Source organism: Heterodontus francisci, chromosome 47 (genome assembly GCF_036365525.1).
Source record: "Heterodontus francisci isolate sHetFra1 chromosome 47, sHetFra1.hap1, whole genome shotgun sequence".
Lineage (NCBI taxonomy): Eukaryota > Metazoa > Chordata > Chondrichthyes > Heterodontiformes > Heterodontidae > Heterodontus > Heterodontus francisci.
Genome location: NC_090417.1, coordinates 2626890 through 2642282, shown reverse-complemented (window position 1 = coordinate 2642282; position 15393 = coordinate 2626890). Strand labels below are relative to the sequence as shown.

At 42.3% G+C, this 15393-nt stretch overlaps 1 protein-coding gene across 4 annotated transcripts in view; it reads left to right on the top strand.

Moving 5' to 3' along the window:
- The window catches only part of polb (polymerase (DNA directed), beta), a 113898-nt gene that overhangs the window by 91623 nt on the left and 6882 nt on the right, over positions 1–15393 (top strand). The window contains exon 14 of one of the 4 annotated variants that reach the window (XR_010971153.1): positions 2877–3075. The exons of the other annotated variants lie outside the window; for them this stretch is intronic. The gene's annotated coding sequence lies outside the window, so the exon portion shown is untranslated. The remainder of the gene's footprint in view (positions 1–2876; positions 3076–15393) is intronic. 4 annotated transcript variants of the gene reach the window in all.

Below are 15393 nucleotides of genomic sequence, written 5' to 3'. Positions count from 1 at the left end.
TTCAGCCCATCATGTCTGCACCGGCTCTCTGGATGAGCAACTCACCTGCCGTCCCCCACGCCTTCTCCCCGTAACCCTGCACATTCCTCCTTTTCAGATAACAGTCTAATTCCCTTTTGAATGCCTCGATTGAACCTGCCTCCACCACACTCTCAGGCAGATCTGAACTACTCACTGCGTGAAAAAGTTATTCCTCGTGTCGCTTCTGCTTTTTCCCATCACTTTAAATCTATGCACTCCCCTTCTAGATCCTTGCAGGAGCGGGAACAGGTTTTCCCTATCCACTCTGTCTAGACCCCTCATGAAATTGAATACATCTATCAAATCTCTGCTCAGTCTTTTCTCCAAAGAAAACAGTCCCAAGGGTGGAGCTCCCATAACCCCAGCTTCTGTGCTCGGATGACTTGTTTCATTTATTCCATTTTATGCAGTGATTTTATTCTCATAAATATAACATGGGGCGGCAAATCCAACCACAGAAAAGAGAATGCTTTTTTTTTAAAGTGAAATGGTTGAAAATCTGCAGCAAGACTGAGAACAGACCAAAACACCTTGAAACTCAGTTGTTTGCAATCACTGTTCCAACACATTCATCTGTCCACTACTTGAACCTGCCTGCCAGCCCATTTAAAAGGACTTGCATACAAACGCATCTGAGCATTCCTACAGTAATATTCGAAGAGGCTAACTCCAGAGTAAAGAAAAAATGTGTGAAGAAAAAAGTGAGAGTGTCAGCCTTGATGTTTGTGCTCAAGTGCTGGAGTAGGACTTGAACCCACAACCTTCAGACTCAGAGGGCTACCAAATGAGCTGCGGCTGAAACTAAAGCACAAGTAGCCACATGAGACCATGATATAGTGGCACTAACAGCCTTCTCCACTTGTCAGAGATATGAGTACATACATCCCAAGGCTTCTCTCTTGCTGCACCATCTTTAAAATTGTACCATTTAATTTATGTTGCCTCTCATTCTTCTTACCAAAATGTATCACTTCACACTCCTCTACGTTAAATTTCATCTGCTGCATACCTGCCCATTTTAGTAGTCTGCGAATGTCATCCTGAAGTCTGTTACTATCCTCCTCATTGTTGGCAACATTTCTGACTTTTGTATCCTCTTCAAACTTTGAATTTGTGCCCTGTGTACAGCAGTCCATGTCATTAATTCATGTCAAGAAAAGATCAGTGATCCTAATACTGATTGCTGGGGAATACCACTGTATGCTTCCCTCCAGTCTAAAAAAAAACAACTGTTCACCAGTACACTCTGCTTTCTGCCCCTTAGCCAATTTTGAATCCTCGCTGCCACTGTCCCTTTTCTCCAGAAAAGAGAAGGCGGAGGGATGGCCTGATAGAGGTCTTTGGGATAATGCAAAGGTTTGATTAGAGGTCATAAACATGAGATAGTCACTAATAAATCCAATAAGGAGTTCAGGAGAAAAGAATAGAACAATATACTGATAGGGTTAGATGAAAAGGAGTCGGAAGAGGTACATGTGCAGCATAAACATCAGTATTACCAGCTGGGCCAAATGCCTATTTCTGTGCTGTGGACTCAATGTAACTTTGCTGTTACACCACATTTGAAAATAAGTTGGGTTGAGCTAACTAATAAAACACGAGGGCTGAATTTTACAATCCCCTCAATGTCGGGGATTGTGGCAGAGGTGAGGGGATGCCGGAAAATGACTCCAGCAGAGGCCTGCCACGGGCCTCGATGCCGGGAAGGCCTGACCCGATATTGCTGGTGGTGGCGAGGCCTCATGGAGGACCCCTGTTGCTCGGCGACAGGAATCAAATTTGCATAGGTAAATTTATTTATATTAATGAATTACTTACTTAATCGGTCCCGCTCTCCATTCCGGAGTGATATTGCTGCCGGTGGTCGACACTCCCACGCCTTTGAATACCGGTCCGGGATCTGAGGCGGGACACTGGTGGGGAGGCAGGAGCAGGTAAATATTTCAGTGTGGGGGGGAACAGGGTCAAACTCATCCAATTGGTATAAGGGATGCTGGGAAGGGGTAAAGTGCACAGTTTATCAACTTTAGGGGAGGAATGTCAGGTGCACAAGGTAAGTATTTCGGGGGGTGGGGGAGAGGGCAAGGAATGAATTATATGGTTATGGGGGGGGGTGGAGAGGGGCTAGAAACATTTATTTAATTTTGTCATATCTACTTTAAAGCACTATTCCTTTAAAAAAGTAAATTGAGATGGAGGGCTCAAAGCCCTTTAAAAATGATGTTGGTGCCTGCGCAATAGGCCTGATGTCATTGCTGGGGACAGACAGTCCACCCCCTCCAGGTACTAATGAAAGTTACTGACCTGGAACGTTAACTCTGCTTCTCTCTCCACAGATGCTGCCATACCTGCTGAGTATTTCCAGCCCTTTCTGTTTTTACATCAGGTTAGGCCGTCTATCCCGGCCATTTAAATGAGTAGTCCCGCTGGATATCGTGGCGGCTCCGCGAACTGCCATTGTGCAGCCCAGAATCTTCAACATTTCTTGATTCATGTAAATCTGGGAGTGAACTCAACCAACTTGTCTTTCTGTGGTATATTATGTTTTTAATTATTGTGTAAAAATAAGTTTGCAATCTTGAGAGTTTATGCCTGCTTGACTTTGATGCAGTAACTTAATTTGAAAATTGTGCACTGGGTGGTAAGAAACTAACTTTTTTGAAGTGGGTCAGTGCTTATAGAGGGACACTGTTGGTTCAGTATTGCAAGTTGTAATCTAATTGCAACCAGTCAAGACCATGTTGGTGTTTCAAGAATGTATCTTCACACATGTGGGAAGAGAAATTCCACTCCCAGCCGAGCACTTTTCCTGTGTCAAATTGGAGTTGAACCTCTAAATTTTGCATTGATTGCAGATAATCAAGTCTGTCTTCAGCCCAACTGGTGAGCCTTTCAGATTCTTTGTGCAATACAAAACTCATCTTTGAAGAGCAAATTGAGGAAATTCCTGGAGTTTGAGATTCTCGGCCATTATTAGGACTTTCCACGACTTGACTGTCATTAGTGCTTGGTTTTAAACATCACTGGGCTGCCTCTGCCCCATTTCAGAACAAGGTAGCCACTATTGCAGCAGGATATAAAATAGTATGGTGGTAAGATATAATTATATTATGAACATACATATGTAGCAGTTCTCCCGTGGCATTGCTGCTTCCAGTGAATCAGAGGATATGCTATATTTTATTTATCAGTTTAATAAAATGCGATCAGGAAGTGTGATGGTACAGACAACGAGTGTAATACTTCCAGGAAGTGCATGCTTTTATCAAGACTTTTGTTCAATATGCAGATCTGTAAGGACTTTCTTTACTGTTGAACTTCCTTGCTCAGTAAGTTTCACACGTAAGGACTTGCCAAGCAGCAGCCTTGACATTAGATTTCTAACTGGTCCTATATATTTCCATATTTTTTTTCATTTAACTATGTTTTGTGATCATTATTTATTATAAGTTCACTTTACTATTCCTGTGGTGCAATTATGGACAAAAGTATGCTGAGTAGAACTTTGCATAGTGTATGATCCCTGTATGAACGACTCCAGGTTTCTGTTTGACTCTGCTCATTGACACACTCCTGTCTAATTTTAAATTGTAAAGGGTAGGTCATGCCTTATCAAGTTGATTGCATTTTTTGAAGATGTGACTTACGTGCTGGACAGGGGAATATCTATGGTTGTACTTATGTGGACTTCCAGAAGGCATTTATAAACTCCCATATAAAGCTGAAGCCATTGGAATTGAATTATTTATCTGGTTAGACAGAGAGAAGGGATAATGGACAGGTAATCTAACTGGCAGGATCTGACGAGTGGTGCCCTGCTATGTTGTGTTAGAACCTCAACTGTTCACCGTATTTATGAATGACTTAGATGATGAGATGGAAGGCCACATATCCAAGTTTGCAAATGACACAAAGATAGATGACATTGTAAGCAGTGTAGCTGGAAGCCTAAAATTACAATGATATTAATAGAATAAGTGAATGGTCAAGACTGTGATGAATGGATTTCGTTACAGGAAAATGTGAGGTCATCCACTTTGGACCTATAAAGGTTAGAACAAAGGACTTTGTAAAAGGTGAAAAGCTCAAAACTATGTAGGTCAAATGAGACTTGAGGGTCCATGTACATATATCATTAAAATGTCATGAACAGATCCAGGAATAATAATAAAGGATAATGGAATGCTGGCCTTTATATCTACAGGACCAGAATACAAAGGGGTGTAGGTTATGCGACAGCTATACAGAGCCCTGGTGAGACCACACCTGGAGTACTGTGAGCTGTTCTGGGCACCACATCTTAAGAAGGATATATTGGCCTTGGAGGGAGTACAGTGTAGATTTACCAGAATGATATCTGGACTCAAAGAGTTAAATTATGAGGAGAAATTACACAAACTGACATTGTGTTCCCTGGAATTTAGACATTTGAGGTGTAATTTGATTGAAGTTTTTTAAGATATTAAGGGTGTTTTATGCCAGAAAGCCAGTTGGTGAAGGATAGTACTGGAGCCAATCTTTACTCAGTCTAACATTTATCTAGAGAGTGAAACATTACAAGCGTACACCTCCTAACTCAACCACACCACAGTAAGTGTCTCTTTATATGTGCTCAAGTAAAACCCGAATTAATGCTCTACACCGGCGCATAATTCAACACAATTTATACACAGTTGACAAAGGGTAACAGATAAGGTAGGTAGAGAGAAACCATTTCTGCTGGTTGGGGAATCTAGAACTAGGTCTAGAAATTCGAGTCAGATCTTTCAGGAGTGGAATTAGCAAACACTTACACACACAAAGGTTGGTAGATATTTGGAACACTCTTCCCCAGACATCAGTTGATGCTAGATCAATTAATAATTTTAAATTCTGAGATTAATAGACTTTTGTTAACCAAAGGTTTTAAGGAATATGGGGCAAAGACTGGATTGTGGAGTAAGGCTGCAGATCAGCCATACTCCTGTTCCTGTGATCCACTTGCACTCCCACTGAAAAATACTAGAGGTCAGAATCAAGCCCACTTCAGCAGTGAGACATTGCATAACATCACCTTGTTCATTTTCTTTTGCACTGCATTCCTCGCGCTTTAAATTGAGAATCGTCTCATTTGTTACTAACTAATACTTCCATTTTTAAATGCTTAGTGTGCATAATTTTAAAAGGTAGAAAGTGATGCATTTCAAAGTGCCTATACTACATGTACAACTTGTCCTAGAAATATGTTTTAGACCATAATTGTACTATTTCTAAGGATTTCTGTAGTTACAATACTCCCCTCTACTTTTATTCATATGAACAGATTGCCCAATTTTGATTTTGTTTTCTTGCCCAAAAAGGACTGAGGTAATCCATGCAATTAAGTTAGCATCTGAGAACTACACCTCTACTACCTAATTCAGCAATGATATTTATTAATTATATCAGAAGCATAAAAGTCACATACCAGCAGCTTGCAAATTTTCACTATAAAAAGAAACAAGCAGGCAGAATTAAGAAATTGTTTCAAGTATTGACTTTAAAATTAACAGGAAAAAGTAAAGGTAAAAATGTTATTTTACCATCCCTTCGTTGCAAAAGAAGCCTAACTTCAGATGATAGCCCCGAAGATTGCAATTTGGAAAGCAGAGATTTATTGGTCAATTTGAGAGCTTTTCATAAATTTGGGGAGGTTAGGGGAAGTAGAAACTGTAAATAACAATTGTGAAGACTCAATCTTCCTGCCTGGTGCATACTCTGGGTGGTTCAAATCTTCATTCAAGTAAATTTTGGAGTGAACTCGATAAACTTATTTTTCTGTGGTATATTATGTTTTTGAGTATGGTGTAAAAATAAGTTTGCAATCTTGAGAGTTTATGCATGCTTGACTGGGTGGTGTTACGACTGACCGGTCAAGACAAATCCCCCAATCAAAATATATGATTCGGATTGTGGTAGGAGAAACACACTGTTGATTCATTCCCGCTTCTCCACAGATCGCCTAACATGTCATTTTAAACTTTCCAAATTAAAGAATTGTACCATCTATTAATCCCTGAATGAGGCTAACCAAATCAGGTGTCTTTAGATCAACAAATTATCTGTTTAATTAGAAAAACTAAATTCTTAAACACTAAGATAGAAACAACATTTAAGATAGAAAAAATTAGTGTCCTTGCAGATTTACGCTCTTGCCGAAGTGAAATCTTCCATCGTGAAACAGTCCAAGGTTGCTTGAAGTCCTCACAGCATCTGATGAGGAAAAAAAAGGTTCTTCAACAGTAGAACAGTCTGTAGTCTAGTTCAGCAAATGAAGTGATGCTTTTCTTCTCCAGTAATCCAGTAATGAATTCAGCAATTAAGAACTTGCAAATTCTTTTTAATGAATCAATTTGGCTTTGGAATTTTTGAGGGATAAAAGATTGTCACAGTCTAACTTCCCTTCATTCAGTTTAAATTGTCGGAAATCTCTGTTCAATTCATGCTGGTCCAGCTGTCTGTCTGTGTTTGTTAACTGTCTCACACAAGCCAGTTTTTTAAACTAGTTTCAAACGTCATTTGGCAGCATTGTATCTCATGTCCTTGGTCCTGAGTGGCTGTATCCCGGGGCAACCAGAATGCATTCTCTGAATCTCAGTCCCTGGAGCTTGTTGCCTTAAAGCAGTACTAATCCTTTTCCAGCCTTAAAGGCACACCACATACTTCCCGGGAAAAAAAACTACAGGATCAAACAGTGGTAAGAAATTAACTGTACAGTAGTGATTCAGTGTTTACAGAGGAACATTGTAGGTACTATATTGCAAATTGCAACCAGTCAGGTCCTTGTTGGCATTTCAACTGGGAAAAGATTTTCAACTTCCAACCAACCATCCTCTGGTGTAAAATCAGAGTTAGACCTCCAAATTTTGCATTGATTACAGATTATCAAGTTTGTCTTCAACCCTACTGGTGAGATTTTCAGATCCTTTGTGCAACACAACATTTTGTGAATGGAGGCCTGTGACCAGTTGGGTACCGCAGGAATCGGTGCTGGGCCCCTTGCTGTTTGTAGTGTAGATTAATGATTTAGACATGAAAATAAAAGGTACGATCAATAAGTTCGCAGATGACACAAAAATTGGTGGTGTCGTAAATAGTGAGGAGGAAGGCCTTAGATTACAGGACGATATGGATGGGCTGGTAAGATGGGCGGAGCTGTGGCAAATGGAGTTTAATACTGAGGAGTATGAGGTGATGCACTTTAGGAGGACTAACAAGGCAAGAGAATATACAATGGATGGTAGGACCCTAGGGAGTACAGCGGGTCAGAGGGACCTTGGTGTACTTGTCCATAGATCACTGAAGGTATCAGCACAGGTAGATAATGTGGTTAGGAAGGCATACGGGATACTTGCCTTTATTAGCCGAGGCACAGAATATAAGAGCAGGAAGGTTATGATGGAGCTGTATAAAACACTGGTTAGGCCGCAGTTGTAGTACGGTGTACAGTTCTGGTCACCACACTATAGTAAGGATGTGATTTCACTGGGGAGGCTGCAGAAGAGGTTCATCAGGATGTTGCCTGGGCAGGAGAATTTCAGTCATGAAGAGAGACTGGATAGGCTGGGATTGTTTTCCTTGGAGCGTAGAAGGCTGAGGGGGGACCTGATTGAGGTATACAAAATTATGAGGGGCATTGATAGGCTAGATAGGAAGAAACTTTTTCCCTTAGCAGAGAGGTCAATAACTAAGGAGCATAGATTTAAGGTAAGGGGCAGGAAGTTTAGAGGGGAGTTGAGGAAAAGATTTTTCACCTCGAGGGTGGTTGGAATCTGGAACACACTGCCTGAAGGGGTGGTAGAGGCAGGAACACTCAAGACATTTAAGAAGTATTTAGATGAGCACTTGACACGCCATAACATACAAGACTGCGGGGAAGTGGCATTAGTTTTGGACAGGTGCTTGATGGTCAGCGTAGGTGCGGTGGGCCGAAGGGCTTGTTTCTGTGCTGTAAAACTCTATGACAAAGCTCCTCTTAGAAGAGCAAGTTGCGTTAGCACTGGAGTTTGTGATTCTTGGCCGTATTAAAGCCATCACAACTGGAGCCTTTCCACGATTTAACTGTCATTAATGCTTGGTTTTAAACATTTCTGGGGATAATCTATGCCCCATTCCAGGATACAGGAGAAATGCCGTGAACAACAGATGCCCCTCTACATTGCTTTCATTGATCTCACCAAAGCCTTTGACCTCGTCAGCAGACGTGGTCTCTTCAGACTACTAGAAAAGATCGGATGTCCACCAAAGCTACTAAGTATCATCACCTCATTCCATGACAATATGAAAGGCACAATTCAACATGGTGGCTCCTCATCAGAGTCCTTTCCTATCCTGAGTGGTGTGAAACAGGGCTGTGTTCTCGCACCCACACTTTTTGGGATTTTCTTCTCCCTGCTGCTTTCACATGCGTTCAAATCCTCTGAAGAAGGAATTTTCCTCCACACAAGATCAGGGGGCAGGTTGTTCAACCTTGCCCGTCTAAGAGCGAAGTCCAAAGTACGGAAAGTCCTCATCAGAGAACTCCTCTTTGCTGACGATGCTGCTTTAACATCTCACACTGAAGAATGCCTGCAGAGTCTCATCGACAGGTTTGCGTCTGCCTGCAATGAATTTGGCCTAACCATCAGCCTCAAGAAAACGAACATCATGGGGCAGGATGTCAGAAATGCTCCATCCATCACTATTGGCGACCACGCTCTGGAAGTGGTTCAAGAGTTCACCTACCTAGGCTCAACTATCACCACTAACCTGTCTCTAGATGCAGAAATCAACAAGCGCATGGGTAAGGCTTCCACTGCTATGTCCAGACTGGCCAAGAGAGTGTGGGAAAATGGCGCACTGACACGGAACACAAAAGTCCAAGTGTATCAGGCCTGTGTCCTCAGTACCTTGCTCTACGGCAGCGAGGCCTGGACAACGTATGCCAGCCAAGAGCGACGTCTCAATTCATTCCATCTTCGCTGCCTTCGGAGAATACTTGGCATCAGGTGGCAGGACTATATCTCCAACACAGAAGTCCTTGAAGCGGCCAACACCCCCAGCTTATACACACTACTGAGTCAGCGGCGCTTGAGATGGCTTGGCCATGTGAGCCGCATGGAAGATGGCAGGATCCCCAAAGACACATTGTACAGCGAGCTCGCCACTGGTATCAGACCCACCGGCCGTCCATGTCTCCGTTATAAAGACGTCTGCAAACGCGACATGAAATCGTGTGACATTGATCACAAGTCGTGGGAGTCAGTTGCCAGCATTCGCCAGAGCTGGCGAGCAGCCATAAAGACAGGGCTAAATTGTGGCGAGTCGAAGAGACTTAGTAGTTGGCAGGAAAAAAGACAGAGGCGCAAGGGGAGAGCCAACTGTGCAACAGCCCCAACAAACAAATTTCTCTGCAGCACCTGTGGAAGAGCCTGTCACTCCAGAATTGGCCTTTATAGCCACTCCAGGCGCTGCTTCACAAACCACTGACCACCTCCAGGCGCGTATCCATTGTCTCTCGAGATAAGGAGGCCCAAAAGAGAATTCCAGGACCACCATTGCAGCAGGATATAAAATATGACTGGTGGCACTATCTAATTATATTTTTCTTTCTATATATCGATGAGGGTACTGCAGTGGATGTGGTCTACATGGATTTTAGTAAGGCATTTGACAAGGTCCTGCGTGGCAGACTGGTCAGAAAAATGAAATCCCATGGGATACGGGGAATGTGGCAGGATAGATCCAAAATTGGCTCAGTGGCAGGAAACAAAGGGTAGTAGTTGACGGATGTTTTTGCGAATGGAAAGTGGCTTCCAGTGGCGTTCCACAGGGTTCAGTGTTGGGACCCCTGCTGCATGTGTTATATATTAATGATTTGGACATAACTGTGGGAGGCAAGATTAGGGAATTTGATGATGACACAAAAATTGGCCGTCGATAGTGAAGAGGATAGCTGTAGATTCAAGAATTATATCAATAGTTTGGTTGAGTGGCAGAAAAGTGGCAAATGGAATTCAGTCCAGAGAAGCGTGAGGTAATGCATTTGGGGAGGGCAAACAGAGCAAGGTAATATACAATAAATGGGAGGATTTTGAGAGGGGTAGAAGAAGTGAGAGACCTTGGAGTGAATGTCCACAGGTCCCTGAAGGTAGCAGGACAGGTAGATAGAGTGGTGAAGAAGGCTTATGGAATGTTTTCCTTTATTGGCCGAAGTATAGAATACAAAAGCAGGGATGTAATGCTGGAACTGTATAAAACACTGGTTAGGCCGCACCTGGTGTATTGTGTACAGTTCTGGTCACCACATTACAGGAAATACCTAATTGCTCTGGAGAGAGTACGGAGGAGATTTACAAGAATATTGCCATAGCAGCTGTGAGGAAAGATTGGATTGGTTAGGGTTGTTTTCCTTCGAACAGAGGAGGCTGAGGAGTGACTTAATTGAGGTGTGCAGAATTATGAGTGGCCGAGATAAAGTAGACGGGAAGAACCTATTTCCCCTGGCAGAGAGGTCAGTTACCAGGGGGCACAGATTTGGGTGCCTGGAATTCACTTCCAGAAATGGTAATGGAGGCAGAAACCCTCAACTCATTTTAAAGGTACCTGGACATGTACCTGAAGTGCTGTAACCTGCAAGGCTATGACCAGGTGCTGGAAGGTGGGATTAGATTGGGCAGCTAGATTTTTGGCCAGCGCAGACATGATGGGCTGAATGGCTGCCTCCTGTGCTGTAATGTTTCTATGGTTCTCTTATGGCATTATTTACAGTGAGTTGGAGGAGATGCTGTGTTACATTTAATTAAATAGAGTTATTCATAAAATGTGACCAGTGTGATTGGGAAAATGGTTCAGACAATGAGTCTGGTACTTCCAGGAAGTGCATGCTTTTATCAAGACTTTAATTCAATATGCAGATCTCTATGAACCTCTGTTACTGTTCAACTTCCTTTTTTCTTGCTCATTAATTGCACAAGTAAGAATTTGCTGAGCAACAGCCTTGACATTAGATTTTTATCTGGTCTTATATGCTCCCATATATCCTTTTCATTAACTTTTTTGTGACCATTATTTAATATTAGTGTACTTTATGGTGCAATCATAGACAATATGATGTTTGGCACAAACTTTCCATGGCATGTGATTCCTGTACAAACGGCTCCACGTTTCTGTTTGGTTCTGTCCATTGGCACACTCCAGTCTACTTGCTTTCCCACTGAAAAATACGAGAGGTTAGCATTAAGCCCACTTCAGTAGTGAGACATTGGATAAACACCAACTTGTTCATTTTCTTTTCCACTCGATTTCTCACACTCTAAATTGAGAATTGTCTCATTTGTTATTGTCTAATACTTCCGTTTTTTAAAAGCTCAGTGTGCATTATTTTAAAAGGCAATGAGATGCATTTCAAAGAGCCTATACTAAAGGTATGCCTTTTTCTAGAAATATGTTTAATGCCATAATTGGACTGTTTGAAAGGATTTCTGTAGTTACAGTATTCACATCAACCCATTGCCTGATTTTGGTTTTGCTTTCTTTCCCCCAAAGGACTGAGGTAATTTATTGCAAAAGTTGAAATTGTATTAGCATCTTCGACTGCACATCTGCTACCTAATTCAGCAATGATATTTGTTAAATATATTCAAAAATAAGATAACTGTTACATGCCAGCAACTTGCAAATTTCAGTATGAGAGCATAAGAAACAAGCAGGCATAATTAGGAGATTGTTTCAGGTGTTTACTTTCAGTTTAACAGAAAGAAATAAAGGTAAAAAGTTATTTGACCATCCATTCATAGCAAAAAGTAAAATAGTCTGACTTCAGATGATAAGCCAGAAGATTGTGATTGGGAAGCAGGATACTTAACAGTAGATTTGAGAGCTTTCCATAAACTTGGTAAGTCAGAGAAGCTAGAAACTGTAAATAACAGTTATGAAGACCCATTCATCCTGACTGGTGCTTAACACTGGCATCACAGTGACGTGAAGTAGTTTTCACCCATCTACAACAGGTGTACAACAATATACGAACTTGGGAAACCTTCCAATGCTACCAGCAAGGGTCTGCAAGTATTGTAAGAACAAATGGGCTGCTGGCTTATGCTGGCTAACTTGAGTGAACTTTCAAAACTCAACATGTTTCCATATCTTTGCATTCATCTCTGATTACCTATAATTTTCCTTTCCTGAATAGTCAAAAAAGGGGGATTCAAGGAATATACAGATTCTGAAAATCTGCCTTATTTCAAAGTATTCTTTCGGTAATTCCCCAAATTGTTTTCTTCTAGTTTTTTCCTTTGGATGTAGAAATGTTCCAGCAGCTGCGAAAGAGTTAGAAGTCTTCATAATAAAACTGTAAAACTGTGAATAATTATATGTAATGTAAATCAAGTCAGATGTGCTATTTGTGACCAAGACTTGAGGCAGAATCACAGAGGTATGGAGCTCAGTTGTACTGCAGATCCTTGCTGGGCTGCTGGCAGGCGTTGACATAACTTTATTGACCTATAATTAGTGTATCAGGCATTCCTGAGGCTTGTAATCTCAGAAGCACACCTATAAAAAGATACAATTTAGAAAGCCTCTCTCTGCACACAAAACTTTTTGGTTTCAACAAAAATATAAGTGTTGGGTTCACAACTCCTTGTTAACCTATAATTACATTCAATCAAAATACTTGCCTAATTAAGTAAACAAGACGATTTAGATTTAGAGATACAGCACTGAAACAGGCCCTTCGGCCCACCGAGTCTGTGCCGACCATTAACCACCCATTTATACTAATCCTACACTAATCCCATATTCCTACCACATCCTCACCTGTCCCTATATTTCCCTACCACCTACCTATACTAGTGACAATTTATAATGGCCAATTCACCTATCAACCTGCAAGTCTTTTGGCTGTGGGAGGAAACCGGAGCACCCGGAGAAAACCCACGCAGACACAGGGAGAACTTGCAAACTCCACACAGGCAGTACCCAGAATTGAACCCGGGTCGCTGGAGCTGTGCTAACCACTGCGCCACTGTGCCGTTCCTAAAGGGTATTTCAGCACATCCTACCAGGACTCAGTTTAAATTGTACCAGAATATTGTCCAAACACTCCATCTTTTAAACTTCTATGGGCTTCAGTAGTAAATAAGGATATTTGATTTTTTTCCTTAATTTTAGAATTATATTCTTCTCACCTTCCAACATCATAAAAGATGATATAAAAGCAAAATACTGCGGATGCTGGAAATCTGAAATAAAAACAAGAAATGCTGGAACCACTCAGCAGGTCTGGCAGCATCTGTGGAAAGAGAAGCAGAGTTAACGTTGCTGGTCAGTGAACCTTCTTCGGAACTGACAAATATTAAAAATGTCACAGGTTACAAGCAAGTAAGGTGGGGGTGGGGCAAGAGATAACAATGGAGAAGGTGCAGATTGGACAAGACCACACAGCTGACCAAAGGTCATGGAGCAAAGGCAAACAATATGTTAATAGTGTGCTGAAAGACGCACCATAAAAGATGGTGTAATTGAGTAAAAGGCTCTTAGACCTTTTGTTAACCAACAGCATGGACAGTGGCATTGTTGAACTTGCTTCAAATCTTACAGAGTATTGGTCACTATCCCCGAACTGATCCCCCGCTGACACTTCTACCACTTTTCCAGCTTCATTTAGGTCCACTACTTCCCCTTCTCTTGTAGGACCTTCTACGTACTGTTCAAAAAGCTCTCCTGTATGCATTTTAAGAATTCTGCTCCCTTTAAGCCTTTTGCACTAAGACTATCCCAGTTGATTTTGGGGAAGTTGAAATCCCCTACTATCACCCTATTATTTTTACACCTCCCTGAGGTTTGCCTACATATCTGTTTCTCTATCTCTGTTTGGATGCCGGCAGTACACTCCCAGCCAAGTGATTGCCCTCTTTTTGTTTTTAAGTTCCACCCATATGGCCTCATTTGAGGAATCTTCTAAGATATCATCCCTCCTTACTGCAATAATTGAGTCCTTGATCAACAGTGCAATGCCACCTCCTCTTTTACCCCCTCCTCTGTCTCACCTGTAGATTCGATACCCTGGAATATTGAGCTGCCAGTTCTGTCTCTACCTCAATGATGCTCTCTGTGATAGCAATAATATCATAATCCCATGTGCTAGTCATCGCCCTCGATTCATCTGCCTTACAAGTATTAAAATTGCATTAAAATAGATGAAATCCAGTCTTTCATTTTTCCACTTGTGCCTTAACAGATCTCTCTTTGCTCTGCCTTCCAGACTGACTCAGTTTTTCTTTTATATTTGACTGCATCACCCCCTGTACCTCCATTCTGTATCCCATCCCATTGCCAAATTAGTTTAAAGCCCTCCCAAGAGCACTAGCAAACCTCCCAGCAAGGATGTTGGTCCCATTCCGGTTCATGTGCAACCCATCCAACTTGTACAGGTCCCACCTTTGCCAGAAACAGACCCAGTGATTCAGGAAACTAAAGCCCTCCCTCCTGCACCATCTCCTCAGCCACGCATTCCACCTGCTCTATCTTCCCTATTCCTATACTCACTAGCACGTGGCACCGGGAGTAATCTAGAGATTACAACCTTTGAGGTCCTGCTTTTTAATCTGCTACCTAGCTCCCTAAATTCTTGTTGCAGGACCTCATCCCTCTTTGTACCTATGTTGTTGGTACCAATGTGTACCACGACCTCTGACTAGTCATCCTCCCCCTTCAGAATAACTTGCAGCCACTCCGTGACGTCCTTGACCCTAGCACCAGGGAGGCAACATACCATCCTGGAGTCACGTTTGCAGCCACAGAAATGTTTATCTGTACCCCTTACGATAGAATCCCCTATCACGATAGCTCTTCCACTCCTTTTTCTCCCTTCCTGTGCAGCTGAGCCACCCATAGTGCCACAGACCTGGCTCTTGCTGCATTCCCCTGAGAAGCTATCTCCCCCAACAGTATCCAAAGTGGAAAATCTGTTAGATAGGGAGATGGACCCAGGGGACTCCTGCACTACCTGCCTAGCGGTCATCCATTCCTTTTCTGCCGGAGCAGTCTTTACCTGCGGTGTGACCACATCCTTGTACGTGCTATCCACGATGATCTCAGCCTCGCGGATGCTCCACAGTGTCTCCAACCACCACTCCAGATCCGAAGCGGATTTCGAGTAGCTGCAGCTGGAGACACTTCCTGCACACGTGTTCGCCCTGGACACTGGAAGTGCCCCTGACTTCCCACATTGCACAGGAGGAGCATTCCACGTTGCCGAGCTGCCCTCCCATGACTTACCCTTAATTTATCCCCTTAAATTACCCAAAAATTAGATTATATACACTGGGGATCTTGATTCCCTAAAAATATAGATGTATTATCCATATTGTT